The 20,064-nt window shown below is 43.6% G+C and overlaps 1 protein-coding gene across 1 annotated transcript in view; it reads right to left on the reverse strand.

Annotated features, from left to right (window-relative positions):
* PINX1 (PIN2 (TERF1) interacting telomerase inhibitor 1) overlaps window positions 1-20,064 on the reverse strand; it is a 75,057-nt gene that overhangs the window by 39,370 nt on the left and 15,623 nt on the right. The window lies entirely within an intron of this gene.

Below are 20,064 nucleotides of genomic sequence, written 5' to 3' on the forward strand. Positions count from 1 at the left end.
GGCTTTCATTCTCTACAGTTATAATACTGTTCTATAGCAAGAGACTTCTATGTTACAACGTAGATATTGGGTACTAATATAACACTTCCCACAGTGGCGTCCTGACCCATGGCTAGGGCTCTCTGCGGTTTTGCAATCATACAAATAACTATACAAATGTAAAGCACGTGGGTTAAGTGCTATGCAAACAGAACAAAGATGTACTTTACATATAATTTAATGTTTGTATAGTGCTTAGAATATCAGTCTGGCAATGCCCCTGTGAAACAGGTACTTAAGTGCTGTTATTCCTGTGCTGAGAAGGTGAGACAGGGAGTCAAAGCATCTTGGTTACAATCACATTGAGTCGGGGCAAAGCTGGAAATAGGGGCTGCTAGCACTGCCCATTAATAAATTTGCCTGACACTTCCCATTATAAGACCCTGTTTTCAATTGCTTATAACTTTGCCAAGCTTTAATCATTTGGGCCGAAGTTTCCTTGCTTGGGATGTGCCTTGGACTGAATATTTTTAGAAAATTTCAGGCATAATGGCTCAGCCATTTCCCAGAAGCATGCTAGGAAAAAAACACCTTGTTCTGTTCAAGTCAACAAATACTGGTGACATTTTCTTTAAGCAGCTCTAGCGCCTGAATGCTTTGGAGCCAGAACTTGAAATTTGGCAAGGGGTACCCTTTGTGTCAGTATGTGACTTCTGTCACTCTATGATAGGGTGATCAGATGAGAGCCATGAAATATCAGGAGCCGGTGACGGAAGAAAAAAACAACAAACGAAAAAGAGCTGCCGTAGTACAGGAAAAATTGGTGGGGGCAGAGCACTTACCGGCAGCTCCATTTCCCGCCACCGCGCACCAGCACGCTTCCGCTGTGCCTCCACCTCTCCTGAGCTGGATGCCACGTCCTGCTTCTCCCTCCTCCCTCCAGCGCTTGCACCGCCATACAGCTGATTAGCACAAGTGTAGGAGGGAAGGGTGAGGAGGAGGAATGCAGCACGTTGGGGAAGAGGTGGGGCAAGGGCAGGGATTTGGGGAGGGATCCAATGGCTGGGGGCGGGGCAAGGGTGGGAATTTGCAGAGGTATCCAATGGTGGAGGGAGGGGGCAAAGTAGGAGTGGGGCCGGGGGGCACGAGCCCCCTCTGCCTGTGCACTGGAGTGCAAAATATTGGGACAATTTGCATCCCGACCGAACATTGTTCAGGACACGGGACAAACAAGTAAATATCGGGACAGTCCCGATAAAAATTGAGACATCTGGTCACCCTACCCCAGCGGTCCCCAACGCGGTGCCCGCGGGCACCATGGCACCCATGGGGGCATCTAAATGCGCCCGCATCCTGGCTGGCGGTTGAGCATCCACCGAAATGCTGCCAAAATTCGGCGGCATTTTGGCAGATGCTCATCTGGCGCCTGCCAGACGAAAAAGCTGGGTATTGCTGCCCTACCCTGTGAAAGTCCAGCAGAATTTGGTCAAGTCATATGCCTCTGAAAAAATCACTGTCTGCACATGCTCAGTAGACACTTGCTAGAGCCTCACAACTAAATTCCCTGAAGATTCCATCTGCACTGCTCATGCTCCATTCTAGGCCAGAGCAGAACTTTCTGTGCAATTGCAGTGCTGGGTGCTGCGGGCTGTGCTGGGGCAAGGCACTGGAATTCAGAGCCAGGTAAACCATCTCTCCTGTCTCCTCAGTACCCCTCCGGAGGAGGCAGCTGCCTGATTCAGATGCAGAAGGGACCAGAGCTGGACTGGTGAGGGGTGGAGGAGAAACAGAGACTTAGATAGGAGGCTAGTGGGTTATGTGAGGGGGGTGATACTAGGAAATTGGGATAAAAGATACTTTGCAACATAGAAACAGCACCAAATTAACTAAAAGTGTAAACCAGAACTGTTACATAAAGGCATATAATGCTCCATCAAATCACAACAGCCTCAGAAAGACTGCCTTCTATTCGTTACACGCACTTTGACACTGTCTGGAGGAGTGGATGTTCTCGAGCAATACAGGCTGTTCCACTGAAGCCCATAAAGACGCTCCCCGACTTATGCAAGCGTTCCGTTCTGGAATGCCTTGCATAACTCGAATTTTGCATAAGTCAGAAACGTATACCCACCATTACGAAAAAAAACCAAACTAACCAAAAAACCCCTCCCATTTCTAGCTTACAGAACTTTTCCCATAAGTGCGGATTTGTGTAAATTGGGTTTGCGTAACCCAGGGGGCGTCTGTATTGTTTAAATGTATACACGGCAATCATTTGATACCAATCTTTACTTGCTGGAGTATGTGATCCTGACTTTATGTAAGCGTGAATGTGTAACTCAATTAAGAGCATATCTAAGTGTCACTTGCAGGATACCCTCCCCAGTATGTCATCTTTGGATAAATGTGTACAAATGTTGAGAATGTCAGCAGAACAAAGTGATTCTCTGGAAAGTCTTATCTGCCTGAAGTGCTACTATACATAATATACTGGTGCAAAACAGTACAGATTTTTAATTCATGATCTTTCTATCTCTTCTGTTTAAAAAAAATGTAAATGCCGTTCTTGTCAGGCAGGACTTATGAAATACACTTTAGGAGGATCAGGTATACATTAATAAACATTACATGAAAAATGTGTACTGGCCTGTGATTTTTTTTCAATTGCAAATTTTGAATTAGTGTTATGCTGTCAGGATAACAGAGCTATGTAGACAGAGTGCACGGTATTCAAATATCATAACACAAATGCCGATAGTGTTGAAATTCTGGGCATCTTCCTATATACGTTCTTCCAATTAGAGCAGAAATTATTCTTACAGGTAAACACTGCATCTTGTTTCAAGTAAGTGATCCTTTCTTGTTAGGGGTCTCAACGTGAAAACAAACTCTTCTGCTAAAAAGGACATCAATCTTTTAAATCCTCAAATATCAGGCAAAGAACGGACAAAACCCAAGACATTTTAAAACAAAACCAATTACTTTTCTAAGGAGAACAGTTTTTACTCATGACATATCACATGGGCTAGCTGCTGAAATCTACATCGGCAGGGCTTGCAAAAAAGAAAGTCACTCCTCACTCAAATGCTAAAATCAGTCTGTAGCCTCGTTCTTTTCAGACTCTTCAAAGCTATTGGGTGCTCAAGTAGCTATAGCAATAAAAAGTGCCTATTTTCACTGCAATTGGCCAAAACAAACTTTCATACTGGATACAGATATGGCCATGGCAAATCACATGTTTGTGGCCATCAGGCTCAATTATTTAACAACTCATATTTAGGTGTACAGCCACATAATCCGTGAAGAACTCCTAAGATTAATGCAACAGCTAGTTTGCTTGGCAAGACAGGTCATGATGAAAACATCAGCCCAGTGAATTGCTCTTTGCACACTGGCTCACCGCTGTATACACAATCCAGTTCCACGTCTCAGTCTTGATTTTCAACAGCTGCCATGGGATTAGCCCTGGCTTCTTTAGAGACCCCTTTCCTCCACAACAGCGAACACCAACAACAGCTCCATTCCATTCCAACAGGGAAACCTTTAACTACTAGGAGGCAGCTCTCAGTCCAGAAGACAGAATCTTCAAGAGAGCTGGACCTAGTGCTTGGTCTACATTTAAAAATTAAACCTAACTATGTCACTCAGGGCTGTGAAAAATTTGGCACCCTGAACATTGTAGTTAAGTCAACCTAACCACTGCTATAGCCAGGAGTAGGTCGACAACAGCATTCTTCTGTTAACCTAGTTACCACCTCTTGGACAGGTGGATTAACTACACTGGTGGAAAAACCCCTTCCGTCAATATAGAAAATACTTATGCTACAGCACTTCATTGGCGTAGCTGCAGCAACCTAACTGTGTCATGTAGCAGCTGTAGTGTAGGCAAACCCTATGGAACTGCCTGCTTCAGGATGGAAGAACAAACACGGAACTAATCGCTTCAGAACTACACACAACACTCATTTCTTTGACTTCCCCTCGGTAATTCATTCACACACCCCAGTTAAATATGCAAACAAAATAATCAAGCTATTTCTCCTACAAAGGAAGGAATCAAATCTATTGTTTCTAGGAAAGAAGGGCTACTGTTATTTCTATTGAAAATTTTCCATTTACAACGAGATCACAACCTATCTCACAGGAGAGTTGTGAAGCTTAGTTAGCTAGGCCTTGTCTACATACAAACTATATTGGCAAACTTACACAGTACAACTGCCTAGTATGGATACAGCTGAACCAGTATAAGGATGTTTATACCATAGAGCTTATTACTATGCGGGAAGGGAATAAACTATATTGGTATAAAGCACTTTTACATCAATATAACTTGGTCCACATAAGGGTGGAAGTGGGGCGGGTGGATTAGGGGGTTGTACCAGTATAATTATTTTGGTTTAAAAAAATCAGCCCTCTAACTGAAATAGTTATATCAGTAGAAAAACTATGGCTACATCAGGCTCTAAGGTCTGAATGTATCTGGAACATTGATTGAAGGTACCAAATTATGTGCCAAGTATTACTGTATGATCAGATATTTTATGTAAGACTAAAAATCTCATTTTCATTAGCAATCAGTTACTAATTATCTAACTACTGTACAATCACTGTGCAGTCCTACTATTGATATTGCACGTGTGCAAGCATTTGTGTAGAAAAGTGTGCATGCGCACACTCTATTGCCCTCTGCTGGATGGAATCAGAACTGCTCCATGGTCTATCAGAAGCACTGTACTTGAGAGGCTCCTTTAATTTACGTGGCAGGGCTTTGCGCTCTAGGAGCATGAGGATCAATATTCTCTCTCTGCTGTCTTGTGATTTTCTGAGTGGCCACGGTGTGCAGCACAGGGCCTACTGTGAAGCCCTAGGTAACCAACAGATTGTTTAAACACTGCACACAAGTACACCATGCACTTTTGGCCAGTGAATTTTAAAAGTCTTTTTTTTTTAAATGCTTCAAACATTTACTAACTAATCTTTGGAGCTTAAGGCACAAAGCAAATAGCAGCAAACTACATCAAAGCCTCTCTATTATCACTCCCTACTGAACTGTGAAAATATAAATTCAAAGCTGACAAGCCAGTTAGACTTTTAACTAAAAAGTTAGTGCAATTAACTTTAAGCATGCCACTCTGCTACCATATTTCTGGCAGTAGCTTTGAGAAGTGGCCCAATTCTTCTGAGGAACAGAAAGACCATTTATCTACTGTATTTATTCAGGGCAAGCCTCCTTCTTCATGTCAAACCGAGGAATGCAGTGCTGCTGAAGATGATTGGCAGTGATAAAGGAGTTGGTACGATTTTCAAATGAATATGTCATGCTTTTCCACGTCTTTAGACAAAAGTGAATAATATGCCTTCCAAACAACAACCAGGCAACAATTCTAAGAAACACTCTAGGCTACAATGCTCATAAATTACTGGACATTATCAAAACCACAGTCCTAAGCAAGGCTACTACCTGGATCTCCTACACACACGCCATTTTATTAGCTACAATTGTGGAAATAGTCAGCATTACAATTGGATGGGAAAGGGTCATCTTTCACCAGATAATGTCAGAAAGTGAAGCTACTTTACAGAACAATTTGTTTCCAGATGTACCTTTTCAAAGAGTCACGTTGGTCTATGTCCATTCTCAACACCTGTCCCTTTCAAGTAGGGTGATCATTTATGTATTACCAATTGTATCATAAACCTATCACCATCATGTGGCACATCTAAGCACCAGTATAGAAAGGAAGAAAAATATCACAAGATAAAACCAGAGTATTCCCATTGATAATACTCATCCAAGTAACAGAGCAACCATCTTTACTCAACCATCAGCAACACAGCAAGAAATTCTCCCAGAAGGATAAAATGGAAAGTTGAATGGATGGATCTGGCACAATATCAGTCCTGAAGGTGGCCTCGCCCTGGCATTAGGGGATTTTAACAGGGACCAAATTCCAAAGGGAAAGGCTCCCCTAGAAGAATATCTCAGTGCCCTCCCTTAGTGAGTTTAACCCTGGGGACAGACAGAAGCAGCATTCTTCTGCTGTTCTGGCTAATAGCAATTCCCACCGGGCTGTATATTAATTGGCAAAAAGTGTATTGCCAGCTCTCAAGTTCAAAGCATTCAGATAACTCCATATCCAGAGGAAGTATTCTCAGTTTAAAAGATGATTTTTTCTAGCTGCCAGCCCTGCAAAGTCACCCTGGGATCTGACAGTCAAGCTGGATTCTTTCCCTCTCAAGGCTCACCTACATTACACTGGCACATCTATGTCTCTTAGGGGTATGAAAAAAATCACAATCCTCAGATGTAGTTAAGCCAACCTACTTCCTGGTGCAGACAACGCTAGGTCAATGGAAGAGTTCTCTAGGGGAGATGGAATACCTAGAGCAATGGGAGAACTCCTCCCGTTGCTGCAGTAACTGCCTACACTGAAGCGCTCCGGCTGGGCTGCTGTAGCATTTTAGATGTAGACATAGCCCCAGCCATCAGCAATAAGGGTTCTACGGGCCAAGACATAACCTTAGTGACACTCCCCTGTTCACTCTCTCTGCTTAGCACTACTTGTGCTGGGCCACACTCCTCAACGCAGCTGTTTGGCTCAAATTAGAATACAAGAAAACTCCTAAGATACAAACGGAGAACATTTTATGCCATTGTATTACAAATGGCTGCTAACTCTCATTGAAGAATGGGTTGTTGAAGATTCAAGAGAATCTAAGAACAGCCATATTGGGTCAGACCGAAGGTCCATTTAGCCCAGTATCCTGCCTTCCGACAGTGGCCAATGCCAGGTGCCCCACAATACATTTTTTAGATAGAGGTGAGAGACAGAGACAGATGAAAGATAAAGACTTTAGTTCTATTCAGTAGCTTGAGCAGTGTCTGCAAAGGCTCATGGTGCGTCGACAGTATGTTCTGGGCTTGATGGCCTATTTAAACCAGACTCTAGACGAGGGGATGGCACACTGCTTGAGATGGAGCTCTGGTAAGCAATGTACCTGAGACAGGCACTTTGCATCTGGGAGCAGAGGGGGAACATGGCCACTGGGTCACCTTTTCACAGAGCATATAATGAGCTCCCCACATCCAGGGCCAGCTCCGTAAGTTAATGAAGAAGTAGAGCAGGGTCATGTATGGAAGGTGACTGTCACCACTATCCTGGAGCATTCCCAGAAAACAAGCACCGGCTAGGGCTCAGCATAATGCCCTTTATTGTATGAGTGTTTTTGCAAGGCTAGTTTCCGAGTGTGACAAAGTGTGGGTTTCCTAGTAGCAAATGTTAAAGTCAGAATCCCCAGGGTTGGGTTGGTTTTTTTTTTGGTTTTTTTTTTTGAGTGGGGAGGTTGGCCAAAAAAATGAGGGCTATTCATGGGCATCCTAAAACAAGAGAGACTTCCACCCCCGCGCAAAAAAAACAAACAAAAAAACGACCCCATGGACCATATTCTGAGCCTTTGGGTAACAGCCATTACAATTACTACGTGTAACATTCTTTCACCATTTGGTAACTTAGAAACACTAGGCTTATATTAAAGATGGGGGGCGGGGAGGGAAAAAAGAGGTGTTCCACTCTGCAAGACCTATTTTGGAGGAGGTCTGTTGTAATGAACAGATGTCAGGGAATCAGCAGCCCAAATGATGCATTAAGTACTAACTGTCAAAACAAGGGCTGCTACTTCACTTAACCAGAAGCAACGGATTATACAAACACTCCAGCAGGTAGATACCTCTTCACTTGTTATATGATCTCAGCTTTCTGAGACCCAAAGATCTAATTAGAGTAACACCTCATTCCCCCTCCCACCTCTGCTCCACATATGTGAATTTTAGTGCTCTGGAGCACATTCCCTCCTCATCCTAATATTATGTAAACAGCGTTGCTTTTGCAAGTATTTCAGGAAAGCTGGAGCCAGTCATGCTTTAGGAATTTCAGAAAGTCTAATTAAGTTAGGATATCCTAAACCCACTGCATTGAGTTTACAGGCACTATGGCTGTAGAGTTCAAAGATAAATACATCTCTGCCTCGATATAACGCTCTCCTCGGGAGCCAAAAAGTCTTACCGTGTTATAGGTGAAACCGCTTTATATCGAACTTGCTTTCATCCACTGGACTGCGCAGCCCCACCCCCCCGGAGCACGGTTTTACCACGTTATATCCAAATTTGTGTTATATCAAGGTAGAGATGTATGTACATACACAAAGCATACTTCAGACAGCTTTTTTGTTCTCCAGCAGCAGCCGCTGTTAGTAAATAAACATGCACATTATTATATTATTGTAGAGCAGTGGTCCCCAACCTTTTTTGTCTGGCGAGCGCCAGACAACGAGCCACGGAGGACCGTGGCGGTGGACGAGCATCTGCCGAAATGCCACATCCAGAAGTGTCACCACTGAAATGCTGCCGAATTTTGGTGGCATTTCGGCGGATGCTCGACCTCCAGCCAGTACACGGGAGCACTTCAGACATCCCGGTGGGCACCATGGCACCCATGGGCACTGGGTTGGGGACCCCTGTCATAGAGCCATGGAGACCTAATCTTGCCCCACAACCCCACTGCTAGGTGCTGTACAAACACAGAACAAGAAGAAAGTTCCTGGCCCAAGGAGCTTACAGTCTAAGTATAAGACTTGAGACAACAGATGGATGTAGATAGGAGAGGAGAAGGAGACAGCATCCCCTGCATTCATCACAGCATCCCAGTAACCTGACTTAAGTATTTTGTAGGCATCATGGCAAAGGAGAGCTTTAAAGAGGGATCTGAAGGTGCTTGATGAGGCAGATTTGCGGACGTTTACAGGAAGTGTCTCCCAAGCACATGGGACAGCATGAGAGATGCACAAGGGTGCTTGTTTGAAAGTAATAGTATAGCATTACAGCCCGAGATTTAAATAAAGCATCACCAAAAGCAGGATTTATACAAAAAAGCTATGATGTGATGGTCTTCTAAGAACAGTTTTAGGTTTGTACTACTACATAATAGGACAGAGTGAGACTGGTGATAGGAAACAGCTACTTAAACAAGCTATAGTTTATCCTAAAGAAATTGTTTTTTTTAAATTAAGGACTTGATCCTGAGACGTGCAGAGACTGTGATGGGTTATGGAACAGCTTCCATTTGAGGACAGATTATAAGATTGGGACTTTTCATCTTGGAAAAAGAGACGAATAAGGGGGGATATGATAGAAGTCTATAAAATCATGACTGGTGTGGAGAAAGTAAATAAGAAAGCGTTATTTACTCCTTCTCATAACACAAGAACTACGGGCCACCAAATAAAATTAACAGGCAGCAGGTTTAAAACAAACAAAAGGCAGTATTTCTTCACAAACCACAACCAACCTGTGGAACTCTTTGCGCCAGAGGATGTTGTGAAGGCCATGACTATAACAGGGTTAAAAAAAGAAATAGATAAATTCATGGAGGATAGGTCCATCAACAGCTATTAGCCAAGCCAAGGTGTCCCTAGCCTGTGTCTGCCAGAAGCTGAGTAACAGAGGATGGATCACTTGATGATGACCTGTTCTGTTCATTCCCTCTGAAGCACCTGGCATTGGCCACTGTCAGAAGACAGGATATTGGGCTAGATGGACCTTTGGTCTGACCCAGCATGGGCATTCTTATGTTCAAGCACTGCAGGATCTTAGCTTGAGAACTATTTCATTACAGAAGAACCTCAGAGTGTCTCACTGACACTAAGGTATAACGCTCCAGAATGTTGGTATAACACTTTCCATCAACAGTTGGCTAGGAGATTCCATCCCACACCAGTGGACTATGACCCAGCCTCTGTTATACAGGCCTTTGTCACCTCCTGGCTGGCCCACAACAATGTGATACACCTGGACATGCAGCCATCAGCTGTTTGGAAACTCCAACTAGTATAGAACACTGCAGTACATCTCCACAGCAAGACGGGCTACCGTGAGCATATCACACCTGTGCTCTGCTCTCTACAGTGGCTATCCAACGAATATACTGAGTCAAGTTCAAGGCCTCTGTCAGTTTCATACTATGGGTAAGTCTACACAGCAACTAGACACCCGCAGCTGGCACGGGCCAGCCGACTTGATCTTGCGGGCTCGGACTATGGGGTTGTTTCATTGCTGTGTAGACTTCCAGGCTTGGGCTGGAGCCTGAGCTTTGGAACCTTCCCACCTCGTGGGGTAGAGCCGGGTCAAGTGTCCACTCTACAATTAAACAGCCCCCGAGCCCCATGAACCTGAGTCAGATGGCACAGGCCAACTGTGGGTTTTTAATTGTAGTGTAGACATAATCCCAGGCCACAGAATAAGACTGTGACTAACATCTCTGCTCCTCAGGCACCATAGAACTTTCTACCATAAAGGTAAAGCTCCCCTGTGCAGGAGACAGCAATTTCTCTGAGGCCTGCCTGAGAGTGTGGAATGAACCCCTGCAAGGAACCAGCGACCACAAATCTCACCACCTTCTGCTCCAAGGGCAAAGCACACTGCAACTAGCCTTCTCTAACACAAATACACTGTGCGCACATAAAACCTGCCAAACCAAAACACTCCACCATCCACATAATTTCCCTCCCTGCTGCTGCCCTGCCCCAATCAGCCACAGCCCTACCCGTGTCTCCCTGATAACCTCATCATCTCCTCACACGTGGGTGCACCCCAGTTTGAAAACTAATGTTCTGCCCTATGCCACGTGTGGATAGCAGAGTGCAGTGTACTTTATCAACCCAGGGCCAGACAGCAGGTCGGGGAATGGAGGAGTCTGCTATTCTGGCTGTACATTAAAAGGGACCTAGGACTCCATAAACTAATAGCAAAAGGTGTAATTACATCACAGTATGATATAAAAATTCTGTGAGGGACAGATTAAAACTTCAGTGAACTTTTCTCATCACTTTATTTCCCGTCCAGCAGACCAATTTTCTAAAATGAATGTCTGAAATCAACCAAATGTTTTTAAAAGATAAGTTAGAAACACACAATTTTGTCACAAAATTGTAATGTCCATAATAAGGGCTATGTCAGAAATGGGTTACACAAGACAAAGTCAAGGCTTATTAAGCTCTCCATGCGCCAATCCAAAATTCCTATATGATGGCTGCAGCTCTCTCATAGTTTAAAAGCTCCACAACAGCCAATTAGGAATTGTCATCTCTTGGTTTACATGACAAATTCAACAAGTAAACCTTCTGTAATATGCTTGTTTTTTATGGTTCTTTACATGGCTGCACTGCTCCAACCTGGGTTTACCCTTTCCTCCTGCATGGAGGGATCTGGGTCATATTATTTTACACCGTATCAAATTAACTTGTAAATGCTAAGGGTCCAATTCTGCCACCTTTTTGCACAGAAAGTAATACCTCACTCTGGAAACAGACCTGCTGGGAAATCAATGAGACTGTTTGCGGAGCAAGAGCCCATTCAGTGTATGGGTGGCAGAATCAAGTCTTAATTATATTGGGCACTTTATCCCATAGGTTCTTCCACTGATGCCACTGGGCCTGATCATGGAGTAAAGTATTGTTCATTCAATGATGATATGGCCTGTTAAACTACTGAAATGTACATAAACGTGAAAGCCACAAACCTTTCTGACCTGATATACTATCTAGTTTCACTACCAATCCATGGCAAGGATTTATGTTTTGAGGTTGCTTTGACAGAAGGGGGCCTTTTGCACTTTAGAAAGCAGACATGAGTGATAAATGCAGCAGGTGGTTATATCTGGGATTCTCCCTTTAAAACGTTTCACCACCCAAACCTAAAAAGCACTCTTCAAAAAGCAGCAGCAGCAAAAAATTTACCTCCCAAAAAAATGCAGTGCAGTTTTCACAGAGTGTAGTTAAAAAATGACTAAGTTTTCTTGATATATGAATTTGTGGGCAAACCATTTATCAACGGGCCTGTTTACCTCTGCAGCAGAGTCCCTCAAGCCAAGAGCCATGTCATTCCCCTTTGACTGATTAATTAGCCAATCAGAGGACATTTTTCACTGTGAGGCATGATGGTTTATTCCTGCTAATGCTTGGTCCCTAACAGCGACACATTAAAGCCAACTCGGCTCTTTTAGCCTATCGAAGTGACCAAAAGGAAAGGAGAGAAGATAAATCAAAAGAGCTCCCCCCAGTTTCACTGCAGTCCCTAACTAAACCCCCAAGGAATGAACAGATAGAGGCAAGACTCTTCACCAATGAAGGAAAAAGAAAAAGTACAGGTTCCTTGACACTGGGAGATGTCTCTCTATCTGCTGATTTCTGAACAGCAATAATTTATCCTCAGTTGATTAACAGGGTGCTTACAGAATAGGCAATGAAACGTCAATACTTGGCAGTTCTCTTGATAGAAGGAAAGAAGAGCTAAGATACCATGCTAGATAAAGGAATGTTTACCATTGCTGCCGCAATAACGGCCCCGGTACTGAGAAGCACCAAACATAACCCCGATTAAAAACTATGGGGCCCGATTCACTGCTGCCCTGCAGCTGGCAGTTGGATACACTAGCACAAAATGGGTGAAAAATGCTACCAGTACTGCTTTGTACTGGTGTTATGAAAGCACAAGGTGCAAGGCTGTGATGAACTGGGCCCTCTATTTATAGTTTAACGAATTAGCTAGTATTTGTATGTAACACTGCCCTCTATTGGATGCAGCAGAATTGCTCAAGTGGCAAAGTGCTCAAATGTGGGTCAAAGGCCCTATACTGCTAACAGCTGACAAAGGGGCTTTTGTCTCTGAAGTTTCACAGGCCATGCTTTGCAGTGTAGCAATATCTGAGAGGCCACAGATTTAATACAATACATTCACAAAACCTTTTCTCTTTCCGAAGTAATATTAAGGTAATTCATTCAAATGGTCAAAAGGCAGGAAATGCAGAACTTAAGACTGAATGTACAATATTAACTCTTTCCCTTTGTGCCTATGCCTCTGGAAACATGGTCAGCTCCCACTGAAGTCAACAAGCGTTATCATTGCCTTTTAATGGGCGTTAGAGCCACCCCCTGGTCTAATTACATAAGATTCAATTTCTCAAATTATACATATAGGCACACACACCAATCATCTGTACTGAGTAAACCATGATGGTCAAGGCAGACAAAAATTAACAGCTCACAGGGAGGGCTCCTACCAATCACTGCCTTCAAAGTTTGGTTCTCCTATTTAACAGCGTAAAGCAATTTCCCACGGCTACTGATAGGGTGATAGAGTGCATGTCAATCACTTACCAGAGTTTACTGTAAGTGATCAGCATTTCTCCCCTCCCCTCCCCTCCCCAACTATGGATTTTTGAAGATACAAATGAAAAACCATCACTGATGTACAAATTGCAAGGAGCAGCCATCACAAAAACCAGAAGCTGTGAGCAGAGTCTGAGTGGTGACTATGTTGTTACTGGAGTGTTTGGTCAGTGTTTACTATAGAAGTAGTTCAGTATTTAAACATCCATTCAATATCTGACACTTCATTACAGGACTATTTATTCTCATTTACTTCCCTTACTGATATTAAACATTGCTTTAAAAGCAATGAACCTAATATTTACTCCTCGACAATACAGAATGCATTAAACATTCTTGCTGTAAACATGAAGGGCTGACTGATACATATGAGACAAAGTCCTGTGCTCAGAGTCCGAGAGCCATGAAGTCCTAAATTTTAATCTCATCTCTGATAAATTCCCCTTGTGGGCCAAGTCACAACCCCTGGGTCACAGCTCCTCACCCTCGAATACTGGGGATATTATAATATCAAATAAATACAGCAGGAGAGAATAAATGCAATACATATTAGAGACCACTAGAGAGTGAAGAAGGAAGATAATGCTGTGGGAGCCACCACATTTTTGTGAGGTATTTCAAATAAACCAATTTATAATTCCCCACCCCTGACATATTAAATCCAGTTTTTCTTGACTTTATTTACTTTAGGGGCTTGGATTTCCCTTCGGAGAGTATTCCACTGACATTGCCATTAGGAAGCTTGCAGAAGATCTGGCATGTGTCTTCTTTTTCCTAACTAAGTGCCTGCTCCCTGTTCTATTCCCAGCTTCTGACCACCCTGAATAGAAGAAGCCTTTCCTTTTCCTTTATTACTCCCCCACATCCAGATATTTATAGACTTTGTGATAGTCTCCTTCTGCCTCTTCTCTAAGACGAGCATATCCAATTGCTCCACTCCCACCTTCTAGGACATGCCCTCTAACCCTTTAGCCATTTTACTAAGCTCATTTTGGACTCTCTCCAGCTTTTCAGCATCCTTTTTGTACTGCACATTCCCATTCTGAACACCCTGTGCCAGCTGTGATCTTGCCAAGCTCAAATAGCACTATCAGTAATTCTTATCTGATAACCAACTTCTGTCTTATGCAACATTTAACGTCCACAGACAAAGCTGTGAAGAACACAGCTAATGAATCCTGACACCCCCCAGTGACACAGGTATTAACTCCATTTTACAGATGGGAAAACTGATGCAGAGAGAAGTTGTGACTAGTCTAAGAAAACATTAGTTAAGCCTCACACACCCTATGTCAGGTAAGTATCAGCATTCACATTTCACAAAGGGGAAAACCAGGGCACAGAGGAAGAAAGGGGTTTGCCCACAGCCTCTCAGTGAGTCAATGGCAGAGCCAGGATTAGGCACATTTTCAAGTTCTTGATTCTAACCACTAGGCAATGAGGTCTTTGATAACTGCTGGGAAATGCAATTCAATTGAGGAAACTCTGGAAAACGTGTGAGAAGCCCATTTCCTGATAAAAAAGTGAGACAGCAATGGGGACGAAGGCTAAAATTCCGGATGATGAACAGGAAAGGGATCACACCAAACAGGGAGGTAAATGGGCAACTAGTCTTTGGCCATTTAGGGGAACTCATGCATGATAACATCTATGTTAATATAATTTAAGGAAGCTGTTTACTGATCAGATAGCCTGAGACATGGAAGTGAGATGGGCTTAAAGCACTCAAGTTTTCTATGCAAGAATCTGACTTATTAGAAGCATCCCAGCAAATCAGGGCTTCTCCCCTAAACCCCAAAATTAGTCAGTGTCAGAATCATGTTGTTTAGCTAATGAGCTGGGACTGTAATTCATTCCCAAATCCTCAGTCACACTCAGGAGTATTTTCTCCTGTGATAAGGCTCCATCAGGAAACACAGCTGGATGGAGGAAGGAAATTCTGAGAAGAAAAAAAAACAGTGGGGGTTCCAGGAAGTTCAACCAGATAGGAACTAATGGATTTTGTTTTTCTGTCTCCCCAGCTCCGAAGCGAGTGAGAAAATTAAAGGGGGGTGGGGGAGAAGGCTGGCAGGCACTGCCCTGCAAGCAGGTCCCCACCACAGGTCTCGGGAGAGTGCCATAATTACAATTCAATATTTTCGATCACTCATTGTCTCCCTGAGAAAACTGCAGACGTTTCCAATTTAGGTGAGCTCCAAAGCTCAGCCATTGTTTTCACTTGAAGGGAGACGGTTCCAGAGGTCCCTCTGTAGTTTATTAAAAAGGCTTTGTTTGACCACACAATCTATCATGAAGGAAACATTTATTTTAGATTTTAAATAATTTAAAAAAGACGCCTATCAAAGGCTTTGGGTACCTTCGCATCATCAATACATATAATGAAATCCCAGCAGCACTGACATGATCACTTTAACAAGATCTCAGCCAGCCAGACACCTACCAAAAAGCCTTTCCACCCCTTCATGGGTATGGGGAGCAAACACACAACCCTCTCTAAAAACCTTACCCAACATGACGTGTTTTTTTCAGCTTGCCTGAAAGGTGGCTAAATTCAGGCTACTTGGGACTGGGAGTGGGAAGCAAGATCCAATCTCAGAGCCTTCACAGAGAATGCACTGCCAGCCACCTCTCTCTTTCATAAAGAGGGGGATCCAGCTTGTGCATCCCTGCTGACTGCAGAGGAGGCAGAATGAGGTAGGAAGAGAGGTGGTCCCTCAGGCAGGTAGCCTCAGACCATTCAGGGCTTTACAGGGTATAACCAACATCCTAAACTCCACAAGCAGCCTAATGGGCAGCCAATACAGTTCCCAGAGCTCAACGGTTACATGGTTCCAGTGATATGTCCCGCTCATTAAATGAGCTACGTCATTCTGTGTCAGCGTCAGTGTCCGAATGGTTTTAAGGTGCAGCCCCAAGCAGAATTTGTTACAACAGTCTAATCTTCAGGTGACAAAAGCATCGATAACAGTGACACGGTCAACATTTGAAATGAAAGGTCACAGCCTCCTAGCCAGACGCAGGTGGTAAAAAGCTGACTGATCTAACGTGGTCATCAAGCAGCAGCTGGGAGCTGAAACCACTCCTAAATTGCAAACACTAGTGACTAATGGTGGATGTACTCCCTCACAGGGACGTGTATTATCTCCACTATCTCCTTTAGCTGCTTCTCCCAGCCCACCATCATCTCAGTCTTGTCTACGCTGAGCTTCAACCAGGTTGCTCTGACTCATAACTCAATCTTACTGGCTGAGGCGCTGAACTGCATCAAGAGGGTGGGACAAGAGAGAGATACAGCTGGGTGTCATCAACATACTGATAATGCCCCCATGCCTCCTTAATAACCTAATCCTCCTAATGGCCCAGACTCAGGTAGAGTGGGAAAGGTGACAGATTGGCACCCCATGGCACCCACACCTGAGAACTTTTCAGGAAAAAGCAATGTGCCCACAACTACCCATTGAGACCTCTGACAGAAAAAGACTGAAGATTTATTCAAGGATAGGTACGTAACAGGCAATTGCAATGTAAGCTTCTCTGCATCTCTTGACTCAGAGCTGGTGGAACCATCTCTAGGAATAAGAAGGGAATTTAGTACTAAGGACTGAGTTAACCTGAATGCTTTCTTAGAGGTTGTGAGATATGGACAGTTGTCCAGCAGGAAATGGACTGAAACCACCTCACACAGATCACCAAACAGCTATTACATGTAGAAGAGTTTTGATGACTCAGTGACCTGAGTTGGATTCTATGAACTAGAGGCAAAATATTAGACATTCTATTACCAGTTCCTTAAAAGGGATCTCTCTGAAGTACACATGGTTTGAGAATGCAGGAGCAATACAAGACGCACTAGCACTATACAAAGCGTGGTTACAATAAGGCTTTAGAAGGCGATAAGACTCCTTGGTAGCAGTAGTTCTAGCACCTAAATCCACCTGTCCTGACTTGTCCCATGCAGAGATGACAGCATGCAACTGCAGAAGGTGAAACTGTAATGAAAAGACAAGGGACCAGAGACTACCAGCGTCCGATGGACACCAGGACTCTTCCTACTCTCTCTCTCTCTGAACAGAAACCGATATAAACTACTGTCCAGGAGAATTACAGCATCTGCAGTGCTCTCTCTTTGCCACATGAGGGAAATGCCCAGTGTCCAGGAATTGTAGCAGAGACCACATCATTGTAGGATGTATTAAAACTGTGGTCGTGTATAAGACATGGGAGGTCCCACTCTGCTCAGCACTGGTGAGGCCTCAGCTGGAGTACTACGGCTAATTCTGGATGCCGCACTTTAGGACAAATTGGAGAGAGCTGAAAGGAGCTCAACAAAAATAAAAGGTTTAGAAAACCTAACCTATGAGGAACGGCTGAAAACACTAGGCACATGAAGTCTTGAGAAAAGAAGACTGAGGGGGGACCTGACAATCTTCAAATATGTTACAAAAAGGACTGTGATCAATTGCTTTCCATGTCTACTGAAGGTAGAAGTGGTAGTGTCATAAACAGATAGCTAAGGGTTAATGTCTCTTTCACCTGAAGCACCTGACCAGAGGACCAATCAGGAAACCGGATTTTTTCAACTCTGGGTGGAGGGGAGTTGGTGTCTGGGTCTTTGTCTGTCTGCCTGCTTTCTCTGAGCTTTGGAGAAGTAGTTTCTGCTTTCTAATCTTCTGTTTCTAAGTGTAAGAACAAAGAGATCAGATAGTAAGTTATATGGTTTCTTTTCTTTGGTATTTGCATGAATATAAGTGCTGGAGTGCTTTGATTTGTATTCTTTTTGAATAAGGCTGTTTATTCAATATTCTTTTAAGCAATCGACCCTGTATTGTATCATCTTAATACAGAGAGACCATTTGTATGTATTTTTTCTTTCTTTTTTATATAAAGCTTTCTTTTTGAGACCTGTTGGAGTTTTCTTTTCTGGGAAATTTCAGGGAAATTGAGTCTGTACTCACCAGGGAATTGGTGGGAGGAAGAAATCAGGGGGAGATCTGTGTGTGTTGGATTTGCTACCCTGATTTTGCATTCCCTCGGGGTGAAGAGGAAAGTGCTTTTGTTTCCAGGACTGGGAACGGAGAGGGGGAGTCACTCTGTTTGGATTCACAGAGCTTGTGTCTGTGTATCTCTCCAGGAGCACCTGGAGGGGGGAAGGGAAAAAGGATTATTTCCCTTTGTTGTGAGACTCAAGGGATTTGGGTCTTGGGGTCCCCAGGGAAGGTTTTTCAGTGGGACCAGAGTGCCCCAAAACACTCTAATTTTTTGGGTGGTGGCAGCAAGTACCAGGTCCAAGCTGGTAACTAAGCTTGGAGGTTTTCATGCTAACCCCCATATTTTGGACGCTAAGGTCCAAATCTGGGACTAGAGTTATGACAGGTAGTAATGGGCTTATTCTGCAGTGAGGGAGATTTAAATTATTAGGAAAAACTCTCTAAGGGTGGTTAAGCTCTGGAATACACTTCCAAGGGAGGTTGTGGAATCCTCAACACTAGAATTTTTTTAAGAGCAGGTTGGACAAACACCTGTCAGGAATGCTCTAGGTTTACTTGGTCCTGCCACAGCACAAGGGGTGGACTTGATGACTTCCCAGCGTCCCTTCCAGACCTATAGCTCTATGATTCTACAGTGAGATCACTCTTTGGGTAACTCTGGGCAAAATGTGATCCACGAGTTCCTTAAATTTAATGTGGTGATGAAGACCATAAAAAGACGGCAAGTCCCAGCAGGTTCTGCTACACCTTGAGCTATCAGGTGGCAGCACCTCAGCAAGAGGACCCATGGCCATACAGCTAATAGGAGAGGTTAATCAAGGGGGCTCAACTACTGAAGGCATATGATAGCTTAGGCCGCTAGTGGCTGCTATAGACTTGAAGTCCAAAAGCTAATTTCAAAACTGCAATAAATTAATGGATCATTAAGACCAGCTGCATTGCGGCTGATGGAGTCTCCCCAAACTGTTATCCATCAAGGCCAAATGATGTGCTTGCAAAATGAAGGTCTGGATTATGACTCTCAGTTGCTGACAAGACAGGACGGTTCCTGGTTTTAAGTCTCTTCTAGCCTCAGTTATTTCAATTAATGGTAGCGCTTTTCTTTCAGTTAGGGGAATTCTTATCATAAGAAGCAGATCTGATACCCACTCTCTCTCCCTGTCAAGATTTCATTTATTTAAAACCAAAAAAAATTGTAAAGCTACCTAGGGGAACAGCAAGGCAGTGTATCGTAGTTTGGGTTACACCCTGCAATCTCAAGGGGGTGCTATAGTTTTGATAGCCTACAGATCTTTACCGTTACAACACTCACCAGAGACAGGATCTCCTAGCATACTATTCCCAAGCTCTCTGTCACTGGCTTCCCGTGAAGCTGTAGAACAGCTTTAAAATGTTTTGGATTGGAGCTGGCACAAGGCTCTGCATAGTCTAGCTCCATCACACGGTATTCAAGAAATCCTCTCAGTTCAAACATAGGCTCCAGACTTCCCTCTAACCACAACCAACTTTAGAGTGCCCACAGGATTAGCAGTATAATTCCTGTGGCACGTTCTTTTGTCCCTTCTGTGTGTGCACGCTAGTGATCATCAGTATTGCCAAAACCCTTGCCTGGTTGCACTAGTCATGCTCCTGCACAAGGGAATCACTGCATACTCATAAGACAGACACCCTCCCCATAACAGCAAAATGCTACTGAAACATTAAGTGCAAACCTAGCTGTGACCTACAAAACTCACATCGGTGAGTCTATAAGCGCCAATTTGGACTTCACATTTTACCTCCCTGAAGGAACAAAGAGTCCCTGGGAGATATTTAATAGCAGAACTTATTTATGCCTGCGCGTATTGCATACCAAACAACAAAAGTGAAAACCAAG

The sequence above is a fragment of the Gopherus evgoodei genome, chromosome 3 (genome assembly GCF_007399415.2).
Source record: "Gopherus evgoodei ecotype Sinaloan lineage chromosome 3, rGopEvg1_v1.p, whole genome shotgun sequence".
NCBI lineage: Eukaryota > Metazoa > Chordata > Testudines > Testudinidae > Gopherus > Gopherus evgoodei.